The sequence below is a fragment of the Urocitellus parryii genome, chromosome 10 (genome assembly GCF_045843805.1).
Source record: "Urocitellus parryii isolate mUroPar1 chromosome 10, mUroPar1.hap1, whole genome shotgun sequence".
In the NCBI taxonomy this organism is placed as follows: Eukaryota; Metazoa; Chordata; class Mammalia; order Rodentia; family Sciuridae; genus Urocitellus; species Urocitellus parryii.
Window position 1 is genome coordinate 25925234 of NC_135540.1, and position 25823 is coordinate 25951056.

General features: G+C 46.3%; 1 long non-coding RNA gene and 2 pseudogenes across 3 annotated transcripts in view; all 3 read left to right on the plus strand.

Annotated features, from left to right (window-relative positions):
- The window catches only part of LOC144257125 (uncharacterized), a 139082-nt gene that overhangs the window by 87791 nt on the left and 25468 nt on the right, over window positions 1–25823 (plus strand). The gene's annotated exons all lie outside the window — the stretch shown is intronic.
- On the plus strand, window positions 102–963 carry LOC144257297 (RNA-binding protein EWS pseudogene; annotated as a pseudogene).
- LOC113179929 (RNA-binding protein EWS pseudogene) lies at window positions 1628–9363 on the plus strand (annotated as a pseudogene).

Genomic DNA, 25823 nt, shown 5'->3' on the forward strand with positions numbered 1-25823 from the left:
CAAATATGGGCCAGCTTTGTGAAGAGTTAGTATCTCACTATCTTCTCACTAACTTCTTCTTCATTGAAGTCAAGTATTCTAAATATTTACTAGGAGAGAAAATGGCATCTACAGATCACAGTATCCACAGCCAAGCTGCAGCCCAGCTGGGCTAGAGCTGACAAAGCGCAGCCAACTCACGGATATGCACAGACCACCAGGCATATGGCAACAGAGCCATGGAACTTCTGCACAGCCTACCTCTGTCAGCTATACGCTGGGCTCTGACCACCGCCACCTATGCTCAGGTCACACATGCAACTTCTATGGACAACCTCTTGCTGGCTATACTACTCCACCTGCAGCCCCAGGCATACAGCCCGCCTGGCCAGGGGTATGATAAAACCACTGCCACCAAGGCCTTCTGTGCAGTTCAGTGTGTGCACGGCACTCAGCCTGCTCAACCAGCCTCTGGGTAGCAGCTGGCAGCTACCGCACCTGCAAGACTGCAAGATGGAAAAGTCCACTAAGACTCGTCAACCTCCATGGAGCACAGGGGCTGATACCCAGTCCAGTCTAGGATACAGACAGAGTCACTACAGTGGTCCCCAGTTCCTGGGAGCTACCCCATGCAGCCAGTCAGTGCCCCTCCATCCTGTCCTCCTACCAGCTCTCTGTCTACACAGCTAACTGGTTAATGAACAGAACAGTTACTCTCAGCAGAACATCTCTGGGCATCTGAGCAGCTATGGACAGCACCGTAGCTCTGGTCAACACGCCAGCTGTGGACTGCAGCTTCCCACTCGTTACCCCCACCCACTGGATCCTGCAGCCAGCCTCCGGATCAGGCTCCCAATAGAGCAGCAGAGACCTCTCGGCCAGGACCAACCCAGCAGCACGGGTGTCCTAATGGTTAATCTGAATTGTCCCCTTGATTGGATTGAGAGATGCCAAAGATTAAGTGGCTTCTGGGTGTGTCAATAAGGTGTGTGTAGGAATGATTGTCATGTGGGATAGTGAACTGAAGGGGAGATCCTCCCTAAGTGTGGGTAGCACTGTCCAATAGGATGGTGGCGTGGATGGAATAAACTTGGAAGCAGGAGGAAGCAACAGCAGATGCGGAGCTCGATTCTTCTTGAACAGGCCCTTGATTGCTGCTGCAATGGCCTGAGGTAATGGGACTCTTGCTTCTTCACTCTTCCAAAGCCGACTCTGCCAGTGATTCTCCAGGGAGTTGCCAGAAGCCTTGGGTCTCAGACTGGGGTAGCACTGTTGATCCCTCTTGTTCTGAGGCTTCAGCCTCATGGGCTGTGCAGCTACTGGGTCCTCCAGCCCTCCAGCCTGCAGACGGCCACTGTGGACTACCCAGCTTCTGGTCCTGTGAGCCACTCTAATAAATCCCCTTTTAATAATCACCCCTCCTGTTGGCTCTGTTCCTCTAGAGAACCCTGACTAGTACAGGGGTTTATGGGAAGGAGCCAGGAGGATTTTCTGGACCGGGAAAGAACCAGAACACAAGTGGCCCTGGTAACTGGGGCAGGGAAAGAGGGGGATTTGAATGGGGAGGCATGAGCAGAGGTGGGAGGGGAGAAGGATGTGGCGGAATGGACCCTGGAGAGCCAGGCGCCTTCAATAAGCCTGGTGAACCATGGCTGAAGGACCTGGTCTTGATCTAGGCCCTCCTGTGGGTCTGAATGAAGACAGACAGCAGAAGACATGAACAGTGCTTATTAGATGACAATGTGACCCTTTGATGATCTGGCAGCCACCTTTAAGCAGTGTGGGGTTAAGATGGACAAGGAAACTGGAAAGGCCAGAGGCCATGCCTTGGGGTGCTAGGAAGACCTGCCGGCTGCCAAGGCTGCCATGGAGTGGTCTGATGGAAAAGACTTTCAAATGAGCCAACTGAAAGTCTCTCTTGCTTACAAGAAACCTCCAGTGGCAGCATGCGGGGTGGCGTGCCACTCTGAGAGGGCAGAGGAATGCCAACCTCACTCCATGGAAGTCCAGGTGGCATAGGAGGTCCTGGAAGACACATGCATTGCAGGGGTGACTGTGGAGGGCACAGAGGAGGCTTCCTCCCAAGAGGGCCTGGGAATTTCTAGGGAACCCCTTTGGAGGAGGACACATCCAGCACTGAGCTGGAGACTGGCAATGTCCTGATCCTGGCTGTGGAAACCAGAACTTCACCTGGAGAACATGCAACCTGTGTAAACCTGAGGGTTCCTCCTACCACCTTCCCCAAACTCAGGTGGGGAAGAGGGTCTTGGTGGCATGTGGGGAGGAAGAGTGGCCTCATGCACCACAATGTTTCAGGGGGAATGCTCAGAGGTGGCTGTGATGGAAGAAGACGAGATGGATAGACGGGAGGAAGCAGAGGCAGATGGAAGGACCTGGAAAAATGGATAAAAGCAAACACCATCAGGAGCCCATAGGCCAGCCCTACTAGATGCAGTGGCTGCAGAGCTACTATTACAACCACTTTTATTGATTTAGTTTTTCCCCCCAGGGCCTTCTTCGTGGGGGAAGCCGTCTCTGTCTCCCACACAGGAAATGTTTTAAAATGTATATTTATAATTCCATGTCTGTAACCTTGGCCATAACATTATGATTACTCCTTTCCTGTACTTTAGTATTTTTTTACCATTTTTTGAAGAAACATTAAAATAAGTTAAATGATAGTACACTTTTTTCCCCCTCTTTTAAAGATGTTTAAGACTTCACAACAGGAACTTCTGGGAGCATACTCAGTCTCTTTGTGCAGAGCCAAAAGGGCCTCTAATGGTAACAATGTTTATGGTTGTGATTTAAAAAAACTTCCAAATATTTGTTTATATATATATATATATATATATTTATAATATACATATGCATATATATATACATATATATGTATATATGTGTATACACATACACACACGTACATACTCTTTGTCCAGCTATGAGGCAACACTTATAACATTGACTCAATTTACTGATGACAAAACAGGCTCAGTCAGAGGCAAGTTGCCTTCGGTCACACAGCGGTCAGGGAAGCGAACCCTTAGTGGTTGTGTTCTGCGTAGATGCAGCTTAATGGAAGGATCATCAATTAATGGTTTCAAACTAATGTGATCTCACAATCACCTGGTTACCACTTCCAGAACTGCTTCATTACAGACTTGGAGTGGGGAATATAGCACTGCCTGTTCTTAACAAAACCTTAAGGAAAAAACCACGTTTATGTATTCAACAAATATTTACCAAACATCCGCGTGTCAGAATTAGGTTTGGCTACATATAGCAAACAACACTAGTAATGTGGTTCAAACAAAGTAAAGGTTTATTTTTTTTCTCATGTGAAAGAATTCCAGAAGTATGCAGTCTAGGATAGAATGGTCACCAAAGACTCAGGGCCCTCCTAAGCACAGACCACACTGATGCCAGAGTCGGGCATAGCAGTGCTTTGAAGGCCTTTGAGGCAGGGGAAGTGGAAACCATGATCCTAAACCTTTAAAAATCTTGTATCCTGTTCAGATGAAGTTAAGCATCATTGTGGTGTCATTGCCAGAATAATGTTAGTGACATTCCATTAGTGATGTTCCATCTATTCATGAAATACATTTCAAATCAATACAGTAGCTATTGAAACTCTAAGTTTTTACAATGAATCTCATTTGGTGTGACTGTATTAATAGATACCTGTTTCTCCCCAGAAAGGGTTCCATGGGGCATATTTTAGTTTTTTTTTGTGTGTGTGTGTGGGGGTAGATACCAGGGATTGAACCCAGGGATGCTTAACCACTGAGCAACATTCCCAGCCTTTTTTTATATTTTATTTAGAGACAGGGTCTCACTGAGTTGCTTAGGGCCTCACTAAGTTGCTGAGGCTGGCTTTGAACTCAAGATCCTCTTGCCTCAGTCTCCTGAGTCACTGGGAATATAGGTGTTCCCCACCGTGCCCAGCTAGAAAATTAAAGTTTATTATTGAAGCTTATTAAATATCAGCCCAAGATGGGTATTTCTAGTTCCATTTCAGGACTTTATATTTTGTTGACATAATTTTGGATTCTTCTCTAAAAGTGTTTTATGAGGTATACTTATTTTTCAAAATTGAGTGAATTAATGTTTCACAATAGCCATTTATGCTTTTAACCACTTATTGGTATAGGTTAAAAACATACCAGCATTTGTTTTTGTTTCTCCTTATTTTGAATGGTGCCCTTTTATTGTTTTATTCTGGAGTCTGACAAAGAATTTTTATTGACCTTATCCATATAATCTATTATTTTACTGATTTCAATAAAATTTATTTCAACCTTTGCCTTCATGTTGATGTTACAATCTTTGTAAGTCTCTTCTTGGATGCCAGGGCCGCCTTCCCCGACACCGTGCCCTTGGCCTTTTTAGTTGCCCCCTGCAATTCTGTGTTATCTTTCTTGATCAAATAGGGCTGTAGAGTCCTCCATGTGCACTCAGCGTAACCATCGCCTTGAGCAAGCAGGACCCTGGCGTGTGGTCACGAACCAACATTCTGCTTCCCACTGTCCCTTTAAGTCTGTAGTGTGGGCTCTGATCTTCTCTTGCTTCTGGATAAAAAATCAGGCAGGTTTCTGGGGCACCTACTTAATACAAGGTTCTTCCATCAATAATTTAAAAATCCAGAACTCTAACATGTAGTACTCGATCCATAGCAAGTTTTCCCCTCCTCCCCGATTGCGACCTGTTGTAAGTGGAGGAGCCGGCAGGGAGAGGGGTATGTTCTTTTTCACCTCGTGCTTTATCATCTTCCTCTTCTGTCTTGTTATCTGTGATTTCTGACCCTCTGGGGTGGAGCACAGGAAGGGGAGAAAGAAAATATTGGTTAGAGAAGTTTTTCCTTGCCTGCTGCTATTGTGAGTATGGTGTTGCCTGGCCAAGAATTGGGAAGTGTTGCAAGCTGATCCTTGTACTCAGCTGTGATTGGCTTTTGGACAAGCCAATCACGATACACCTCCCTCTCACCTGTGCATCCACACAGGTAATGCGCCAGCATCTCTCGTCTCTGCTGCTTTCTTGTGTCTCCAGGCAACCCTCTTGGAGAGCGCTGTTTGGTCCACATATGGCTCAGGAAAAACAGTCCTATATCTTTGCACTAACGAACTGAATGAGAGCAGCCACCCAGCCCAGCCTCCTCTCCTGGGCTCCTGTGCCAGTAGCTGGCTAACCCAATTCTTACTCTTGGAATTTCTCAGCTGGGCGTCAGACACAGTTGAATGTATCTCAGCTACAAAGGACAAAGAGCATCCTCTCAGAGTGTTCCTTATGAAGGCTCTTCAGTCACTTTAACACAAGAGGCCAGTACCCAGTCCTTACTCCAAGGACAGGATTAGAATCAGAGAATCTTGAGAATTCTCTAGAAATGTTCTGCCAGCCTCCACTCTTTTTTCTTGACTCTTATGTAGGCGAGAGCTGAGTGGTCAACTTAGGGTTGAAATTTGTATTTGAGACTCTAACCCCCCTTTTTTTTCTTTCTTTTTTTTTTCAGGGGTACCAAGGATTGAACTCAGGGGCACTCGATCACCGAGCCACATCCTCAGCCCTATTTTGTATTTTATTTAGAGTCAGGGTCTCAGTGAGCTGGTTAGTACCTTGCTTTTGCTGAGGCTGACTTTGAACTCGTGATTCTTCTGCCTCAGCCTCCCAAGCTGCTGGGATTACAGGCATGTGCCACTGTTCCCGGCTCTACCCCTTTTTATAAAACTTTTATTTTGCAATCATTATAGGTTCATAGGAAATTGCAAAGAGATATGATGTGGTCTTCACCTCCAATGTTAATATCTTGCATGATGACAGCCACAGAAAAACCAGGAAATTGACATTGGTACAATCCACAGGCTTATTTGGATTTGAGTAGTTGTGCATGTACTTGATTGTACATGTGTGTTTGTGACTCTGCAATTTTATGCTACATGTAGTTTCAGGTAACCACCACCATCACCATCAAAATGTTTAATTGTGGCTCTCTTCTGTTACCCCTTTACAAAACTACTCAGTTCTCTCATCCCTGACTTGGCAATCACCAGCCTGTTCTCCATCTCTATAATTATGCTATTTTGTGGAATCATTCGGTGTGTATCTTTTGGAGATTACCAGCCATCTCCTTTTATAAGTCCTATAAATAACCATGGCCTTACTTGGAATAGAACATCTATTGTTTCTATGTTTCCACTGAAACAGGGGCAAGAGGGCCTTCACTGCCACCCAGTACTGGGGATGCAACTCAGGGTCTCAGACATGTTAGGCAAGCGTTCTACCACTGAGCTACACCCCCGGCCCTTTTAATTTTGTTTTGAGTAGCATTTTACGGTGCCCAGATTGGCCTTGAATATGTAATCCTTCCACCTCAGCCTCTTAAGTGGCTGGGATTACCACTGTATATCACCCTACCTGGGAAGAGAGTCACATTTTAACAGCCTGTTACATATAGTTCAAGTGTGGGACGTATTTCCATTTGGGGTCTTTCTGATGGCTGAGTACTTCACTCATTCACTTAACAAATCCTCCTGAGTGACTGGAATTTTGTTGTCTCTGATGTTACTGCTTCAGGCTTTAAGTTCTCAGAGAGTAAATAACTCCCTAAATCTTCTCTTGGCTTTATGGAAAATTTCTGGGTGATGGTTTAAAACTCTTTGTTCTTAAAGTGCTTTAACTTGAACTTGCCCTGAAATTGAAATTCGTGTACCATTTTCTCTTCAGCTTTCAAATCCTTATCCCATTGACTCACCATTTCACTTAAAATGTCTTAAGAACATCTACAGTTGAAAGTTTCACCGTGTACTTTGTTCTTCAGATCTTTTTATAAAATTATTCACCAAGACGGGTCCCTCCCGACCTCTGAGAACCCCCTTTCTTATTTTTTAAACAAAGAAATATCTTTTTTTTAATGACCTGGTTTTCTTATGTTGAAATTCAATTCCTTGTCCCTTTCAAATAGTCCCTTTATCCTGTGGAAACCCAGTTGCTCCTTATTTGCCCACAATTAAGGTTTGGGGTGTGGACACTTGTCAAAGGCATTTCCAAAATCTACAGATGACTCCTCGCCTTTCTCTGTGCTCCAAGGACTCGACCGATTGGCCATGGCTCCTCCCTGGAGAACCGCTCCTGCCTTTGCCTTGATGGGTGTGCTGATCTCAACTTTCTACACTTCTGTGTTTTATTTAAAGATTCCAGAAGCCTGGCTAGGACAGAATGGAGAAACAACAGTTGGTGGTTTCCCAGGTCCCTTCTGGAAAGTCAGAGCGAGGCTGGCGTTGGCAACCTGACTGTCCTCAGGCACAGCAGCTGTTGTAACAACTGGTCTCATCCGAGTCTCCAGCTTCACAACCCTGCCCATGAATCCATTCACGATTCTCAGGTGATCGCATCCTGTCCGGGTAATTTCCTGAGACTCTTTTGTTCTACAGTTTTATTGAGTGCCTCAACTTGTCCCTTTCAAGGACCCACGTCTTCCGAGGTAAAGGGCAAGGCAGAGCACCAGAACAGTCTCTCTCATTCCACGGATGTCTTCTGTTTCTTGTTTTTGTTTTTGACATTTTTGGAGAGTATCTTATAAGGTGCTCTTTAATGGATCACAGAATTTCAGAAGAAAAGGGATGATAAAAGGGGGCTTGGTCCAAACACCCAACTCTAAAGATGAAAGAACTGAAGTTGAAAGAAGTTATGGATTTGATATGACCCACTTAACTGGCTTCTATTTCTCTTCTGGTTATGTGATTATTTTGTTATTGCTATTTTTATTATTATTTGCTATGTATTTTAATTTAAAATTTTGAATAAATGGGTGTTCTTTGGGCCTCAGAATTCAGGTCTTTTATAAGCCTCAACAATTCTTAGGGAGAGGTTTTCTGACAAATGCTATTGCCTTTCCCTGACATCTGACTAATTTTGTCCTGCCATTCAGGATCTCAAGGAATCTCCAGCTCCTTGATGTGATGAAGTCTGTGTTAGTCAGCTTTCAACTGCTGTGACAAATACCTGAGATAAGTCAATTTTGGCCTGTGCTAGCCCAGGATCTCATAGCAGAAGAGGGCTGTTCATCTCACCAGCACCTAGGAAGCCAAAAGGAAGAGCATGGAAGAGGCGGGGCCAGGGTCCCAATACCCCCTTCCGGGGCACACCCCCAGTGACCTCACTTCCTTTCACTGGGCCCCGCCTCCTAAAGCTTCCTCCACTTTCCAATAGCACCACAGAGGACCAAACCATCAGCACAGGGGGACCATTTAGGATCCAAACCATGGTACCACCTAAGGGAGGAACCTCCTCTGCCCCACCCTGCTCAGGTCAGAATCTCTCTGCGTGACATTTGTCACAGCTTCTCATGGAGACACCCTGACACCCTCTCATGGAGAACTTGTTCATTTCTCCATGGATGACAATTCCAGGTGTCATGTGTTCCTTCTATAAAGTGGTCTGCTTTCCAAACATGCCTTCTCAGAGAAGCTCATTTTGCCCTCTGTATTGGGAACCTGAGATGCGACAACGCAGGATCTAAGTGGAGTGGCATGGAAGCCCTTCCGTTCCTCCTGGAGGCTGTGAGCCGGTCAGCTGCCTTTGACTCACCATCCTGCTATCTTATCTTCTCAGCTGAAATGAGTTTCAAGTTGTCCTCCTTCCTTTCATCCTTCATTCTGAAAATGGCACATGCAGTTAGTAGTCAGGGACCTTTCTGCTCACCTCTTGACGGTGTGCTCATTTCCACTCTTTTGATGTCCATGGTGACTTTCATCAGACACCTGCCCTGGAACAGGGGCCTCCTGCTTGGTCTTTCTGTCTTCCATCTAGCTGTGCTAGGGCTAGGAGAACATCGGGAACAAGGAACAAGAATGCTTTCCCTTTCCCTCAAGGCTGCAGTTCCTAGTGGACCACAGTTTCATACAGTGATCTCTAAGACAAGGTCAAAGTCTTGGGCTTTTCTTGTATCCTCCTAGCTCTTGGGATCATAGCAAGGCCTCAGTAAGCTGTGTTCATCACTGGTACATTGTGCTGTGGTCTCTCTGACTCTGTGCCCCTGGGCTAGGCTGGGCCTATTATTCATGCAATGAAGAGAATGTGAAAAACAAATCCATGGTCAAATGTCCCCATTTTCACTATACTTGAACCTAGCCACAGCATAATCCCATGAGGCTTCAGGAATCAGCTCTGGGGTACTCCCCGCCCCTTGACTGACTTAGTCACTGTTATGTTTTGGCTATGGGATGGTGGTGCACCTGACTTTTATGGGTGATGGACGTGAACCGTTGGGTTTGCCCTCTTCACTTCTGATCTTGCCAGGACAAGAACGTAGTCCCGAGCCTGCTGCTCCTGCGTCAGTTCAAGCCTCAGAATGAGACAGGGCTGATGGCTGCCCAGCTGACCTGGAAATAGATGCTTCCTGCTCTGCACATCTGTAATTGCCATAGAGCAAAAGTTGATAGATGCAGAATGCAAAGCCCCTTCCCAGGGCCTCCTCCATGGTTCTTGGTGTCCTCTTTAAAGGCATTTGGGGACACTTTTGCCCTTATTGATTGCATTCCACAGCTTGTTCCTGCCTTAGGGCTTTGATCTCCACTTATAATGAACTTTTTTTCCTACTATGTGATTGGATATCTGCCGGTGATAATTGCGGTGAAGCAGGTTAAGGGGACAGTGAGTCCTGGCAGGTGCAGAAGGAAGCTGTTTTAGATGGAGTGATATGAAGAGGTGACATTTGTGTAGAGAGCTGGAGGAGGTAAGAAAGCAAGCCACACAGACCGTTTCAGGGTGGGAGAGGATGTTCCAGGGAAGCAGTATCTTCTGAACACTCTACATGTTTCTTCCTGCATTTGTGTCTTTATATTAAGTTCTTCTGTTCTTCTGGAAAGTTCTTTCTTCCTTTCTTCTTCTACTCACATCCCTGTCCTTCTTAATTGAGGCCAGTTCTTTCCAGGCCCCTCAACTCCATATGAGGAGGTTGGTGTCTGCTATGGCTGATGATCTTGTTCTAGAGGCAGCCTAGTATTTCTTGGAAGCCATCTTGACTTTATAGCCATCTAATAGCATAAGAAATAAACTTGGGAAAAATAGGAAGAATTATAAGAATATATTCACTTTGCTATTCTTCCAAATATTGCGAAACATTTGGTTGAGAGCTGGCTACATGGGTGTCATTAGCTTCCCAGTAAACACATTGCTAGAGTTAAATGGCTCTTTGTTAGGACACCACCAGCAAGTACTTAGTGTTTGTGTGGGAGGGAGCCCAGTCAAGTGTGATGTAGGCTAGACCACCCAGGTGTGGTCTGAGGACCAGCAGCATGGCCCAGGGACATTGCCAGGGGCCTGTTAGACATGCAAAGCTCAGGCCCCCACAAGACCTTCTGAACCAGATCCCCTGTGATCTGCATGTCCCGTTGGGTCTGAGAAGAACTGATGCATTCCTTGCTTATGACATTGCTCTGTGTCCTCTTTAGTAGTACTTTATAGGAAAATTCCTACTTAATTAGTCCCAAGACAAATTGTTCTGAGCATTTTGTTTGCTTTGTTGTTCTTATAGACTCTGCAAACTCTGTAGTTTCTCTTTTTCAATTGGATCCTAAATCTTTACCTTATTTTCTCCAGCTTTATCGTAGTGTCTTGTACAGAGTAAAGGGAAAATATTTGATGCATAAATGAATGAATCTATTCCATTGTATTCCATGTATTATTAGAAATTATTAGACTGTGAGGAACATAAAATGGAGTGGTATGCTTTTTTTAGGTGTGAGGAGGTGCTGGGGACAGAGCCCAGGATCTCACACATGGCTAGGTGAGTGCTGTGCCACTGAGGCATGCCCACACTCCCTGGTCCTAGAATGTTGGCATCAGGGTAGCAGCAGAATTGGGAAATGGCTTTTGCTTGCCAGACAACATGGGATTCCAGGTAGAATAGCTGCTGGCCAAGGAATAGGAGAGAACTTCAGGTTTCAGGGAAAATTCAGGAAGAAGTCCACAATTTTCAGTGACTGACTTTCACACAACTGGGAACTCCACACATTGTATGTTGGCCCCTCTGAACTACCCCGTGTTCCAGCTTAGTATTTTGCACCATCAGGAGAACAGTGATGATTCAGATCCAGGCACATTGGCCAGGCCAAATCAACCTGCCCAATTCCTGCAGGCAGGATTGTGGCCATGTCTCCCTTTGTCCTCTTTGGTAGGAGCGGCGTTGGGACTGCCAAGCTCTGGAGTTCTCTCATTGCTTTCTAGGTGGGAGAATACTCCAGAACCAAATTTCCCTCTCAAGCCACAGTCTCCCTTAAAATTGTTGCACCTGCACTGTCCTCCATCACCATGGGAAAGGGGAGGTAGCTCAGCTGCCTAAAGGCCTGGTGCTCATGGTGCTGTGAGGCAAGAGGGAGGGGACAGGTCCTTTCTTCCTCTCCTGTTTCTAGGTAACAGTCCCCCTCTGAGAAGCCTTGACGATTTAGGAGTGGTGGCCTTCAGCCCGCTCCTTCAGAGATTTGGAGACGCAGGCTGTTGGATGTTGATGATGTCAAAATTGACATCTGTGGGCTGGGGCTGTGGCTCAGGGGTAGAGGGCTTGCCTAACTCGTGCGAGACCCTGGGTTCGATCCTCGGCACCACATAAAAATAAATAAATAAAACAAAGGTTAAAAAAAAAAAGATTGCCATCTGTGCCAACCTTCTCCTGCCTTGTAAAAGCTGGTATCTCTACAGTATTGGTAGAGTTGCTTACCAGTCTCCTGGGCCAGATGGAGACAGACCCACAGGAATCACATGAGCACTGTGAGTGTGTGTGTGTATATACACATATATTTCTATATTTTCTTTGTGTATATATATATGTATGCATAGGTGCAGGTCTATATGCATATATATCTTTCCATCTTTTTTAAAAAATATTTTTGTTTTAGTAGTAATTGGACACAATACCTTTGTTTTAGTTTTATGTGGTGCTGAGGATTGAACCCACACCTTGGCACATGCTAAGCAAATGTTCTACCCCTGAGCCACAACCCAGCCCCATGTCTTTCTAAAAAACTAAAATTCCTTTATAGCAGATGCATATAAGACATGATATAACACAGATTTTTAGGATTTTTTTGTGTAAAAACATAAGGAATTAACAGGCAGGTCAGGGTTGCTGTGATTTGGAAGCTGGCCCTTCATCTAAATGTGATCCTGGGGGTTAGACATCAAGTGCACACAATGTGAAACCTTCCAGAGCTTAGCAGTCAGTGGTACCAACCGACAAACACAGACGCGTATTATTATGGTTTGGATGTGAGGTGTCCCAAAAAGCTCATTTGTGAGATAATGCAAGAAGGTTTAGAGAAAGAATGATTGGGTTATGAGAGCCTTAACCCAATCCGTGATTTAATCCCCGACAGGATTGAGTGGTAACTGAAGGCAGGTGGGATGAGACTGGAGGAAGTGGGTCATTGAGGGTTGCCTTTGGAGTATATGTTTTTGATCAGGCGAGTGGAGTCTCTCTCTGCTTCCATATCATCCTGTGAGCTGCTTCCCTCCACCACACTCCTCCGCCATGGTGCTCAGCCTCACCTAGAGTCCTGAGGAATGGAGCCTGCTGTGTATGGAGTGAGACCTCTGAAACCATGAGCCCCCAAATAAACTTCCCTCCTCTATGATTGTTCTGGTTGGGCCTTTTGGTCACAGCAGTGAAAAAGCTGACTAAAACTTGCACTTCTACTTACCCCCTGGGGAAAACCACATACTACCACCAGGTGGCTTCCCAAGGCACTAGATTTAGAAGCCACTCCTGCTGTCTCGCCACACCTGAAAGCAGGAAGTGGCATGTGGAATCCGATGTTTCTATTTGGGCTGCTGATGGGGGTCTGTGCAAAATGAGATCTGATTCGCCTTGTCGAGGGGTAGTTACTCTGGGATGGTCTTTGGCTTCTCTGCTCACTTCATCCATTTCGAACTATTCCCAGGTCTCTATTCTCAGAGGCAGCTGCAAATTTGGAGCACACAGATGTACCCTCCGTCTTAGATTACTTTTGCCAACGCACATTACCTTATGTTTATTTGAGTTAAGTTTCAAATGCCTGCAGGCTGCGCAATCCCCCAAAGTGTTTCCATGCATCTGGAATGTCTTGCAGATCTCCTTAGTTTTTATTAGCCAAAACAATTTGGAGCCAGTTGAAATCTCTGGGAAGAGATTAAGTGACAATTATGTGACAATTGCTCATGTAATCTCTGACCAGGTAGCTGAGGCAGGGCCTGCTGGGGTGCAAGGAAGGAGAGCGCTCCTCTTTGCTGGTCCTGGTCTTGAACTCAGCCCTGGAAAGGCGCCAGGGAGCTCATCTTGGTGTTTGCTTCTGCGAGTGGGATATGTAGATGTCTGTGCTTCAACCAGGGCTTGAGAGACACTCGTGCTGGGAGCCAGGGGAGGCGCATTGCATAAGGTTCGTTTTGTCTGGGCAAATTAGTTATCAGAGCAAGAGAGCCAGAGGAGGGAACAGAACAAGAACTGGCAGGAAGAGAACTGGGGAGAAGGAGGCTCACGTAGCAGCCTGTTCAGATACCTTAAAATACAGGCAATCGGGGGAGGAGAGACAGGAGGGACCCAGGGACATGTGTACAGAGTCTGAGCCATGGCTTCCTGAAAGCTTGGCATGAGGGACACAGCAAGGATGGAAGCCACTGCCCCAAGACTCCAGATAAAGATGGCAAAGAGCAGCCCAAGCTGACGGGAGGGGGGACAATGAAAGGAGCCACTTGCAAGAGCCCGTTCTCTTTGAGCTTGGCTGGAGCCAGGCTCTTGTGTGTGGGCAGCGTCTGAGCAGATCCCAGAATGTTCCAACGAACTAATCTAGTCAGCTTCAAGCTGTTCCACAGACAGTGGGTGCGAATCTAAAATCATCCTAGATGTTCAGCTTTATAATGTTTCTTTTAAAAAGAAGAAGAAGAAAAAGGCATGGGAGAGACACCAAACCCAAATGATTCCTTTAGCTCTGAGCGGGTGACCTGCGAAGGCATCGTCCAGTTAGTTGGCAAATGTCGATTGCCCAGGGTGGGAAGGAGGGCTGCGGATGCTTCTTCCCTTCCAGCACCATCCTTGGAAGGGCTTCTTTCTCTTTCTGCCTCAAAGATACTCATCTTATTTCTGTTCCAGTTTTAGAAACAGGTCAGCAGCATCCCACTCACCTCCAGTCCTTGGACAACTCTTCTCCCCTGTGGGTCCCTTTGTTTCCATGGTTACTTTTTTTTTTTTTTAAATTCAGTACTGGGAATTGAGCCTAGGGGTGTTCTACCTCTGAACTATATTCCCAACCCTTTTTCATTAATTAATTATTTTGCAGGGTCTAGGGGTTGAACCCAGGGGCACTTTACCACAAGGCTACATACATCCTCAGTTGTTCTTATTTTTTATTTTGAGACAAGGTCTTGCTCAGTTGCCGAGGAGGCTGGCCTTGACCTTGAGATCCCCCTACTCTCAGCCTCCAGCGCAGCATCACATGTGGTTCTTTGGTTGCATCTGCCTGAGCGACTGATGCATTGGAATCAAACCTTGATGAAGCTTCAATGCTGGGTGAGCAGTGTCATCCTGACCCCACCCGTGGGCTTCCTCATAAGTTTCATCTGTTGCCCCCTGTCCTCTCCATCTTCCTAGAGTCATCAGGGAGTCTTACTGTTAAAGAATGAGAAATGGAGCCTATCAACTGTTCCGGGAATCAAACACAGAGGTAAAGCCTGAGCCAACCCTGGCTTGTGCTATGAATCTACCAGAAGATGGGAGGAAATGGATCCCGAAGTAGCCTCAGGGCACTCCCCACACCTACCCACACCTAGCAGAGAGAATCAGGTCACTCCTGCCTCATGTATTTATTCATTTATTTATTTGGTTATTTATTTAAGTATCGAGTGGTTGTATTGGTTTGCGAGGTGCTGTAGCCAGGAACCACAGACTGCGTGGTTTAAGCAGTAGGAATTTACTTAGCCAGAAGTCAAGATCAAATCGGCAGCAGGATTGGTGTCTTGAGGGCTGTGAGGAAGGGCCTGTTTTAAGCCTCTGTTTTCTCCCTACATTTCCTCTGTACTTTTCTGCATCCAATTTCCCCTTCATATTGGACTAGGCCTATCCTAATTCCTTTCTTTGGCCTTAATTTCCTCTAAAAGACCCTTTCTCCAAATATGGTCATGGGGGTCAGGGCTTCCTTCACATATGGATTTTACCAGGATGAGATTGAGCATCCAGCAGTGGCCAGAAAAGACTCTATTTCCTCAGCCCCACTGTGGGAAGCCCATTTGCAGAAGCAAAACAGCTGAAGATCATTCTAAAGGACAGGCTAATCCTCATCCTCCAGTAAGTAGTCCGTTGTTGGCTGAGCCAGAGTCGGGTTTCATTATTCTTTTCTTTCTTCTTTTTTTTTAACGAGAGTCTTTTTATTGAGAGGAGAGGTGAGGGCTGGTAATGCCCAGGCCTCTGCCACATTCCAGACTAAACCCCCAGGCAGGTCCCAGAGTGTGTTGGCACTTCTAGCAAATGAGCTGCTCAGGGGCTTGGCTTTGTGGGCCCCAACCTGATCAAGCCAGGCCTAGCTGAGGCACTGGGTCATGTCGGAGGTTTTCATTCTTCCAGGCAAAAAAAAAAAAAAAAAAAAAAGATAGTGCATTATGGGAATAGGTCAGGGAACAGGATAATTTTCGAATTTTGCACCAAGCCACTGAGTGGTCTAGGTAAAGTGCTCAACATAAAGGACGGCAGATTTAGACCAATGACCTGGACTCAGCCCCAAGGCCTCAGTCAGAGGAAGGCAATGAGGCTTGAGCTCCTCTGGCTCAGGAATCTGGTCCTGTGGCCTGACCTTGGCAGGTGATAGTGACTGTCACCTGGAAGAAGGACTGCCCAGAGCTGTGCCCCTGGAGTCCAATCAGGTTTTCTATGAGCACCCTTCCCTCACTGACTGGACTGACTGGACACCAAGAGAAGGAACATCTGCTTGGCCATCTAGTGCCCACAAGATACCCAGAAGCACCAAGGCACCCCTGTAGCCTAGGGGGCAGTGTCCAGTCTGGAGCCAGTATCTGAGCTCCTGACAGGTGACGGTGGCTAAGTGGCCAGGGGAACTGACTCATAAAGAAGTAAAGGTGATTCTTTGGGGTCCCTGTGAGGGACAATCCAGGAAGAGATAGATCTTATACCATATCTCATTAGGCAGGCACTTTGGTCAACTTAATTTGGATTTAAAAAACAAGTGTGGCCTTAGAATGAAATGTCAGGCTGAGGGGTGTGTCTGGAAGATTCAAATGGGAGGGGTGAGGAGGAATGAGAATTGAACAGGTGCAAGGGGGGCAAGCTTTGTGTAAAGAGTGTAACATGTGCAGTGCACAGAAGATCAAAACCACCAGCCATGTTTGGACCACCTCTAGTAGACACCTCATCTTACCTACAAATAAGAAGACATTTTATATCACTGTACTAAGGATTTTATATCACTTTAGCAAGAATTTTCACATAGTTTCTCTTATGATATCTTTGCAATCACCCTGCGAAGTGTTACATTAACATTTAACAGTAGAGGAAATGGAGGTTCTGAGATGTTAAGTAACTTGCCAAGTTCATTAGCTAATAAGTGGTAGGCTTAGGATTCTAACAGGTGTCTAACTTCAGACTTCAGATTCTTGATCATGGTGTCAGCAGCGAGTCCCCTGAGCGCTGCTGTGCAGGGAAGGGGTGGGGCTTGCGAGTGGTCTACCCCAGCAGGGAGGACTGATTTTGGTTTTTTTCCCTGACATTTTTTGGGATTTTCAGCTGCATGATGGTTACACAAAGCAGAACAACTTTTAGGCAGTTTTATCATTGTGGCTTAAGTCTCCATGGACAAATTCACCTCCAGTTTGTGCTGCAATTGCCTGTAGCCAGGGCAAGCCTCTCCCCCAACCTTCCTTGAGTAATCCACTGTGATCAAGCTTACTTTTGGGTTTCTGGCTGCCCAGGGCTAGGCTCTCCCAATAGGGTGCTCGAGTTTTCAGCCAGTGTTACACACAGCCATGAAAGAATCACTAGGTAGCTTCTCTTGGGTGGTCAGGATGCACACTGGGCACCAGGAGCGTGACTGGGCTGGGGCCTGGACAGCTATGGGTTCTCACCTGTTAAAAGGAAACTTGGAGGCAGAAGCCAGGAGATTCTGGCTGGGTCATAGCTTAGGACAAATATGGACCCCAGAGAACTGGAGGCTTGAGACTCAGCCTGGAGGCACCATCACAGGGAGAGCTGGAGATGGAGATGTGGGGTAGGTGGCTGTACTGACGGGTTCACATTTGAGAGCTGTCCACCAGAATGTTCACCTGCACTCCATGTGGGAAAGAAGTAGACACGACACTCTCAAGTTGACATTTTCTGCACATTTGATTAATAGCATTTTCCTGTGAGAAGGTACAATTTTTGTGATAACCTTCCCCTTGGCTCCTTGAAAAAACAATCTTAAAGCAAGATCATTAGTCAGGTAACTATGTGTGTGTGTCTGCATGTGTTTATCCCAGGTGCCACAGCAAGATGTACAAAATATTTTCATTCCTGACTCCTGAGGTGAATTTTATTAGGGGAAATGGATGGAGCCTGCTATTCCAGCCAGATACAACACAAGCAAGTTCTTGATGCTCATCTAGAAGGTTCTATCAAGGTTCAGTTATCAAAGGTCTTCTTCAGGGCATGATAGAGGTGTATAGGTCATAGACAAGGGCTTAGCTTGCTTGAGTCATGGGTCCACCTTGATGTCCATTCATATGGGGACATTAGCCTAGAGCACTGTCCCTCATGCCACAATCCCAAACTGATTTCAGTAAATGCCTGACCACAGGGGGATCAGTTTATTAATTTTCCTTGAAGTGGAAATATTTACTGGTTTTATAAACAAAACAAAACAACCTGTGCGTGTACCTTATAAGCCCAAAGTAGAATAAACAGTGAAAATCCAATTTCATTTCTTCTTCCCATCAGGTCACTTCTCCCTCCGTCCAGGATCACTCTTGACAGTTTAAGGTGAATCCATCTGGACCTTTCTCATGTATTATCACACATGCATTCTACATATCCAGCAGCTCTCCAGTTTGGGGAAATAATTTCCAAGACCTCCCCTGGATGTCTGGCACTGTGAATGTCTTTTTCCTGTGTGTACACATCTATGAGAAAGTTTAATTTATAAATTAGGCACAGTAGGAGATAACCAGTAAAATAAAACAATTATAACAACATACTGTCATAAAATTATGCGAATGTGAATGAAGTTCCATGAATTATTTTAAAATTTTCTGTGTAAAATTTTAAGACTGCGGTTGACTAGATAAATAAAATAGCAGGAAGCAAAATTACTGCAAATGTAGTTCGTGTGAGTGTGAGTGAGTGCGTGTGCATTAATGAGAACCTACTACACTACATACATTATTCAGTGACTTGCTTTGTCCCATGGAGAATTTTCCACGTCAGTACATATAGATCTAACTTATTCTTGTAATTGATGCATACTATTTAATTATTCTCTTAATGTGGGCATTTAGATTATAGGAATGTCATATCAAAGTAGTTCATATTCCTTTTATCCTTTGATTAATCCCAATCAATTTTAAAATACTCAAAAGGGCCAAAAGACAGATTTGGGGCTACTGCCTCCGGCAACTTGAAGAGGGCACAACACTACTCCTGACACTTTTGGGGCTCTACTCAAAATCCCTGAGCCCCTGAAACCTGGGAAGTGTAACCATCATGTCTTCATTTCCTAACCCTCCCACCTCCATTCCCTACTTTTATAGTTTGGATCTGAAATACCCACAAAGGCCCATGTGTTAAAGCCTTGGCCCCAGCCTGCGGTGCTAGCAACTTAACTAGGTTATCTCAGGTCATTTTTATTTTTTACAATAAAAGAAAGCAGACAGAGACACCTACCAACAGGATCCTCTTCTAAAATGCAGAGAAATTGGGATAAGAGGGGAGTGGGGATAAAGCCTTAATAATAGTTCCTCCGTCCTAAAGATGAACATGCAGAGTACAGACACCGTCCACACAGATTACTATTTATGTGTATATATGTGGGGGTGGGGGCTGGGGATTGGAACCCAGATTCTTGTATTTGAAAGGCAAAGGCTGTACCTCTGAGCCACGCCCCCAGCCTCATTATTATTCTTACATACTACTTTATGAATCATTTTCCATTTTGATCATGCCATGTGTGGACCAAACCCTCCTGTGGATCCATGCACAGGGCCTCTCTAGGAGACAGGGGGGCCTGGAAGGACGGCGGGATTGTATTGAAGAGCTACCAAAGGGCATGGGATAGAAATAGAGGGAAAGTGAGAGCGAGCTGGGTTTCCGGGACCCTAATAGCTCACACCAAGCAGCTCAGGATGTCGCCTAGGGCTGACCCTGCCCTCAGCCAGCATGTTCGCCTGCTGACTGGGCTTGAAAGTTAAAATTGGTTTCTTGTGGACACTGGCCAATGACTTCCTTGCCATGGGAGCGATTGCTTTTTGCTGGGTTTGCAAGATGTGAATTCATTCTTTTTTTTAATATCAGTAATACACAGTAAAGAGCTTAATCCAATTTAGAAAGAAATAGGATCAGACAAGTCTTGGAAATACAATGTGCCTTTCTGGCTCTGAGATGCTACGCTGCAGAAGAGCAAGTGTCACAGCGGCCTGGAAACTCTCACCATCCTCCTTCCTGTGGGGACCGTGGCACAGAAGAGATGGGACTGGGATGGGCTTGGAATTTAGGGGTGCCTTTGGAGTTCTCATTGCTGCCTTGCAAGAAAATTGGGACATACGCAATCAGCAAGGTGCCCTATAAATGTGCTATTATTAGTCATGTTTGAAAATGAAGCTCCTGACCCCAACTCAGGATAGAAACTCTTTTAAAGTCGCTGTTCATGCAGGAAGCAGGCTCACCCCCACCCCACCCCGGGCCTGTCTTCCTGGTCATTTGTAAGCAGTGATGCTTATTTGCTCCATATGTGACCTGGGTTAGAGGAACCGTCTGCCTTGGCCAGTGTGAAGGATGTGATTAAGGGTCCTGCTGGGTTTGGTTTGAGGGCAGGGATTGACATGGAGGGAGGGCTGGGAGGTGGTAGCACCCCCTCTTAGGAAGCTTCCACAGAGCAAAAGCCTATGGTCTATCTGGACCATCTCCTGATTCACTCTGACACCCTGACATCTGATGTCGAGAAAAGGTGGTTGGAAGCTTTTAGAAACCTCTAATGATGGTTAGGCAGGTAGCAGGGAAGGCAGGTTCCCGACCAGTGGTGGGATTTCCACAGGGCTTTCTTGCCATTGGAACTGTACCTATTTTTTGAACATCAGTTGAGAGTCAGGCACTGTGCTGGGCTCAGCAAGGAGTCAAACTTGGCTCTTCCCTTGAGGAACTTACAAGGTGACTTTGGCATAGCCTGCTCAAGTTTCTATGAGTGCCTGGCATAGTTATTCCACCCGTGTGGAAACTGAGGAGAGGCTTTGCAGAGGTGATATCTGGGCTGATATTCAGAGAAAAAGTCAAATGGGACCATAGTTTTTAAGTGGTGGGAAGGACATTCTAAGCAGAGGACAGAGCAAGAACTTCAAAGACACGTGGAAGCAGGGTGGCTTGCGAGACATGAGGCCAGAGAAACAGGTGGAAACAGATCATGGAAAGGCGGATGTGCTCTCCCAGAAGCTGGGACTGTAATCTGTAAGTGATGGGGGCCTCTGTAAAGATTTTCACCTAGGTTGTGACATTGCTATAATTTGGATTTTTTTGGTTAGAGGAGTACTGGGGATTGAACTCAGGGGCACTTGACCACTAAGCCACATCCCCAGCCCTATTTTGTATTTTATTTAGAGGCAGGGTCTCACTGAGTTGCTTAGTGCCTTACTTTTGTTGAGGCTGGCTTTGAACTCATGATCTGCCTGCCTCAGCCTCTGAGCTGCTGGGATTACCAGTGTGCACCACCCTACACCTGGCTAGAGTTTGGATCTTGAATATCCTCCAAAAGCCCACATGTTGTAGGCCTGGTTTCCAGGCCACAGGTGGTGGAATCTTTAGGAGGTGGGACCTAGTGGAAAGAAGTTACGTCCTTGGAGGAGTACCCTTGAAGGGGATATTGGGATCCCAGCCCTTTTCTGTCTCTTTAGTTTCTGGCCACATCCCCAGTCCTTTTTATTTTATTATTATTTTTTTATTTTCAGACAAGTTCTCGTTGAGTTGCTTAGGGCCTCGTTAAGTTGCTGAGGCTGGCTTTGAACTTGCAATCCTCCTTCCTCAGCCTCCCAAGTGCTGGGATCACAGGTGTGCACCACTGCCCAGCTAGACCTTTTCTTCTTCGAAGGTTGATCATATCAGGCCTTCTGTCATCATGTTGGAAAGCTAACCAACACCGACGATGCTCCATGTGTGCTTTAATATGTCAGACTGGGAGTCATCTGGAGGCTGGAACAATTAATTCTTGAAGCCAGAAGACCAGTTAGTAATCTGGGATGATGAATCCAGGGGAATAGAAGGTTTTGGACATGTTTGGGGTGGGGGTCAGGGGAAAGACATGTGGGGTTATGGCTGGAGAGCCTGGGAGGGGAATTAACTAGGACTAGGCAGGTCATTAGGGTCCCCTCCTAAAAGAGACAAGGATTCCAGGAGAACTTGGGTCTTGCAAACTTGGGAAGAAAGTAGACAGGATGAGGATTCCACAGCGCTGTGAACAGGTGGATGGATGGGGCGCTCCTGACTACCACAGAATCCTAATTCAGGACTCTGTGGTGTATTCCAGAATCTACTTTCTAATGAAGATGGGTGAAGGGGGGTCTTGGAGGAGGTGAGTGAGCTGAACTTGAAGGGTAGATGCCTTTAGTCAGTGTAGTGGGATGGGGCTGAGAAAGATGGTAACTGGTATAGTCTGGACCCACCACAACCCGTCTACCTGGCCACAGTGGGTCATGCAATAGGCAAGAGCTTTGGAGCTAAACAAACCTGATTTCCAGGCTTTTCTTTTCTTTTTTCTTTTTTTTTTTTTTTGTCCTTCCTGGATAATTGCAATTTACTTCTCAGACTATCAGTATGCTCATTTGCCAGATAGGACAGATAGTACCCTGTTCACCTGGTTTTGTAAGGAGTGAGTTATATGATGACTGCAAGGAAGGTGATTAGCATACAGTAGGTACATTTGTTCAGCTGATTTTTATTAGCACCTACTATGTTCTTGGTACCATGCCATGTACCATCGATAAAATCATGAGTAAGACTAACAAGGTCCTTGCTGGACCCTCCCCATCAAATGCTCAGTTAACTATCAGTTCTCTCCTTTTTTAGCCAAGTGCATATTTTAGACTAAATACCACCATGTCCAATGTCCCCTGCTCAGCCCTTCTGGAGGAAGTCACTAATGTACGTGTTCCCATATCTGATTCCTACCAGGGAGCTTTTCCACGTTTTGGATTCTGAATTGGGGCCCCCAGAGACTCCTCATTGGTGGGAAGCTCCCAAGATGATTTGAGGATGATCTTGGCCCTCCCTTCCGTTGTGTACCGAAGTGAGCAGCAGAACATCAGGTTTGGATAAATACATCATAGCAAGATAGTGACCAAACTGGGCCAATGTCAAGAACCGGGAGGAACAACAAGAAAATCTGTTAACTGTGCTTTTAGGTGTAATTATTTCCTTGAGGGGAATTTCATGGTTTTTAATTAAAGTGTTCCACTTTGATCAAAAGTGTTGCTTTGACTTCCCAAGTAGGAGACACAAGACTTGAGAGAGTCAAACAACCTGTTAAATATAAACAATTTACCCAGGGCACCAAGTAAGGCAAAATATAATAAATAATGAGCTTCAGAAATTAAGTGTAAATGTTTGCAGAGAAAGTAATTATCCTTCTTGTTATGAACGTGAACCCACATTCGGTTTTAAGCCTGTGCTCTTCTGAGGATGTCCCTTGTTAGCCATTTCTGACTGCAGTACAGGGGGCTGTGGGGGTGGGGTATTCTGTCTATTAACGCACTCTGGGGTTCGCGCTGTGTTGTCTCACTGGGCTGGAGTGGCAGAGGCCTCCCGGCTTCATTCCATGTGGGATGGAGGAAACAGAGGAGTGCCCTTTTGCGAGAGGAAATGTTCTGCATTTATCACAGAACTGAAGGCTCAGAGGCCTCATGGAGAGGCTGCATCCCTGGTGGGTTCCTCCCAGAGAGAGGGATTTAAGGAGGGACACAGAGGCAGTGAAGTTGTACCAATATCCTGCCCAGAAGTGGACACTGGGGACGATGGATTGCAGCTGTGGCCAGACACGCCCAGGGAGAGGCGAGCATAAAGCCTTTGGGACCCTGTCATTTCTATACCCGTCCATTCCCAGTGTCCTCCCACTAGGCTGCAGGGCCCGCCTGCCGTGGGCTGGGTACTGGACACTCGGGGTCATCAGTAACCAAAACCAAGATCCCTGTGCTTACGGCATTTTGCTCTAGCAGAGGGTGACAGATAGCACGTCACAGCACGACGGACAAGCAAACTGGGAGGTTGTAAGTGGCCGAGAAGAGCAGGAGAAGGGTAAGAGGAGTCAGAAATGTGGGGTTCAGAGTAGGCAGGGGAGGCCTCGGGAGAAGGTGGCGAGCGGCAGCCCGGGAGGCGCGAGCTGGATCTCTGGGGGAAAGCGCTCAGGGCGCAGACGGAGGGGAAGTGTGCTGAGAAACACCCCTCAGCCCCGTGTAGGGGGACTGGAGAGAGCAGCAGGGGCCAAGCCGCTGGACCACCTCAGAGACTCGGCTCTCACTGTGGGAGGACAGTGGGGTGCTGGGGTTGGAACACTCTCCTGGAATTCGTATGTTGGAAGGATTGCCCCCAGGGTGGCAGTGCTGGGGCCAGGGGCTAGTGGAGGGCGTTTGGGTCCTGGGGGCCGAGTCCTCATGAGTGGAGGAGGGCTTCCTGGCAGCACTGCATTCGCTCTTGTTAGAGGAGTTGTTGCAGAGTGAAGCTGCCCTTCATGTTTTGTCTCTTTTGTATGCTCTGCTTTCCTGTCCACTTTCTGGCACGAGTTGAAGTGGCACAAGGCCTTCACCAGCTGCAGTTGCCAGATCTTGAACTTTCCAGCCTCTGGGACCATAAGCCAAAATTAACCTCTTTTCTTTTTTAAAGGACCCAGTCTCAGGTATTTTGTTACAGCAACTGAAACTAACTAAGACAGGGAGCCATGGCAGTGTTTGTAGCACAGAAGGTTTTAAATCCATCTGTTGCTATATAGTGGGGCAGAGTCCTTTTGTAGGAATTCAATAGAGTGACCTTGATGCCTCCAACCAAGGTGTTTGAAGTGGAGTGAACTTCTAGATGAGTTGTTGAATGTGGATGGTACATGGGGCGAAAGAACAAAGCTCATAATTGGGATGATTGAAAAGGAAAATCTAAAATAAATCACACACTCTCACCATCCAATACTGGGCTATGTGTGAGAATGCTAAGGACCCAGGGGGACACATGTGGTTACAAACATGGGCAGTGCTGGGTGATTCTGTGGGGCTGGGGAACAAGGTTGGGATTTGCTGTCAGGTGGTCTTGGGTCTTAAATGCCTTCACTTGCTCTGCCGTTTTGAAGAAGAGGTTTAATCTCCAGCACCTCAGTTTCTTTACCCGTAACATGGGTCAGTAGAGGAATAAGGCTTCTGTAGGGCTTGATGAAGATTAGGTAAGGCATGTGAGAATGCAGGCCTCAGCCCTAGAGCTGCAGGTTGTCCTCTCATGTCCCTCTGAAGGTAGATGAATTATCCTGACCTGAAGAGGAGGCAGGGAGTTGGTTCTGATTCAGCCTTAGCCTCAGAGACCTTCCTCTCCTGCAGATGATCCAGAGACCATGGTGCAAGGTGCAGGACCCTGGCTGGGGCCACGCTTCTTTCTGGCTGATGGACCATGACCCGATAGACCCAAGGAACTATTCAAAAGCACAGAGTGGAGGTGTGGAGGTGTGGAGGTGTGGAGGTGGGGTGGACCAAGGTTCCCTAGGAGGGCCTGTGTCCAATTGCTGGCCTAAAGGTTTAAAAGACAGGGAAACTGCATTTTTTAAGTGTTCTCTTTAGATATCCATGACAGTAGAGTGTATTTTGACATACATATGCACAGTATATTCCCATTCTTGTGGTTGTACGTGATGTGGAGTTTCCCTGGTTGTGTATTCATATATGAACATAGGGAAGTGATGTCCAGTTCATTCTCCTGTCTTTCCTATTCCCACTCCCCATCCTTCCCTTCACTCCCTTTTGTCTAATCCAGTGAACTCTGCTCTTCTCTCCCCCCCACCCATTGTGTGTTAGCATTCACATGTCAGAACCACACTGGCCTTTGGTTCTTTGGGATTGGCTTATTTCTCCGGCTCCATCTATTTACCTGCAAATGCCATAATTTCATTCTTCTTAAGGTTGAGTAATATTCCATTGTGTATATATACCACATTTTATTTATCCTTTCGTCTATTGAGGGGCACCCACGTTGGCTTCACAGTTTAGCTATTGTGAATTGAGCAGCTATAGACACGGACGTGGCTGTGTCCCTGTGGTATGCTGATGTTAAGTCCTTTGGGTATATGCTGAGGAGTGAGATAGGAACCTGTGTTTTGAGGCCTCTGACCCAGTCAGTCCTCCAAACTCTGGCCCGTCACATGTGTTCATGACTCTGGGACAGGCTTTGCACCCAGTGATGGCCGACCCCGAACTAAAAGGGGTCAAAGCAACTTTAGAGTCTCTGAGTCGTCACCTCTCTGGGGTTCAGATTGGGCCCAGTTTACTGCTCTTGCCTCTCATTCCTGGTACCCTTCCCATTGAGATTTTGTTCTTTTTTTTTTTTTTTTGCCATGGCCTGGACCCCCGACTTCTGGAATGTTCCCTGTGTCTGCCTCCTTCATCCACTTCCTTTCTTC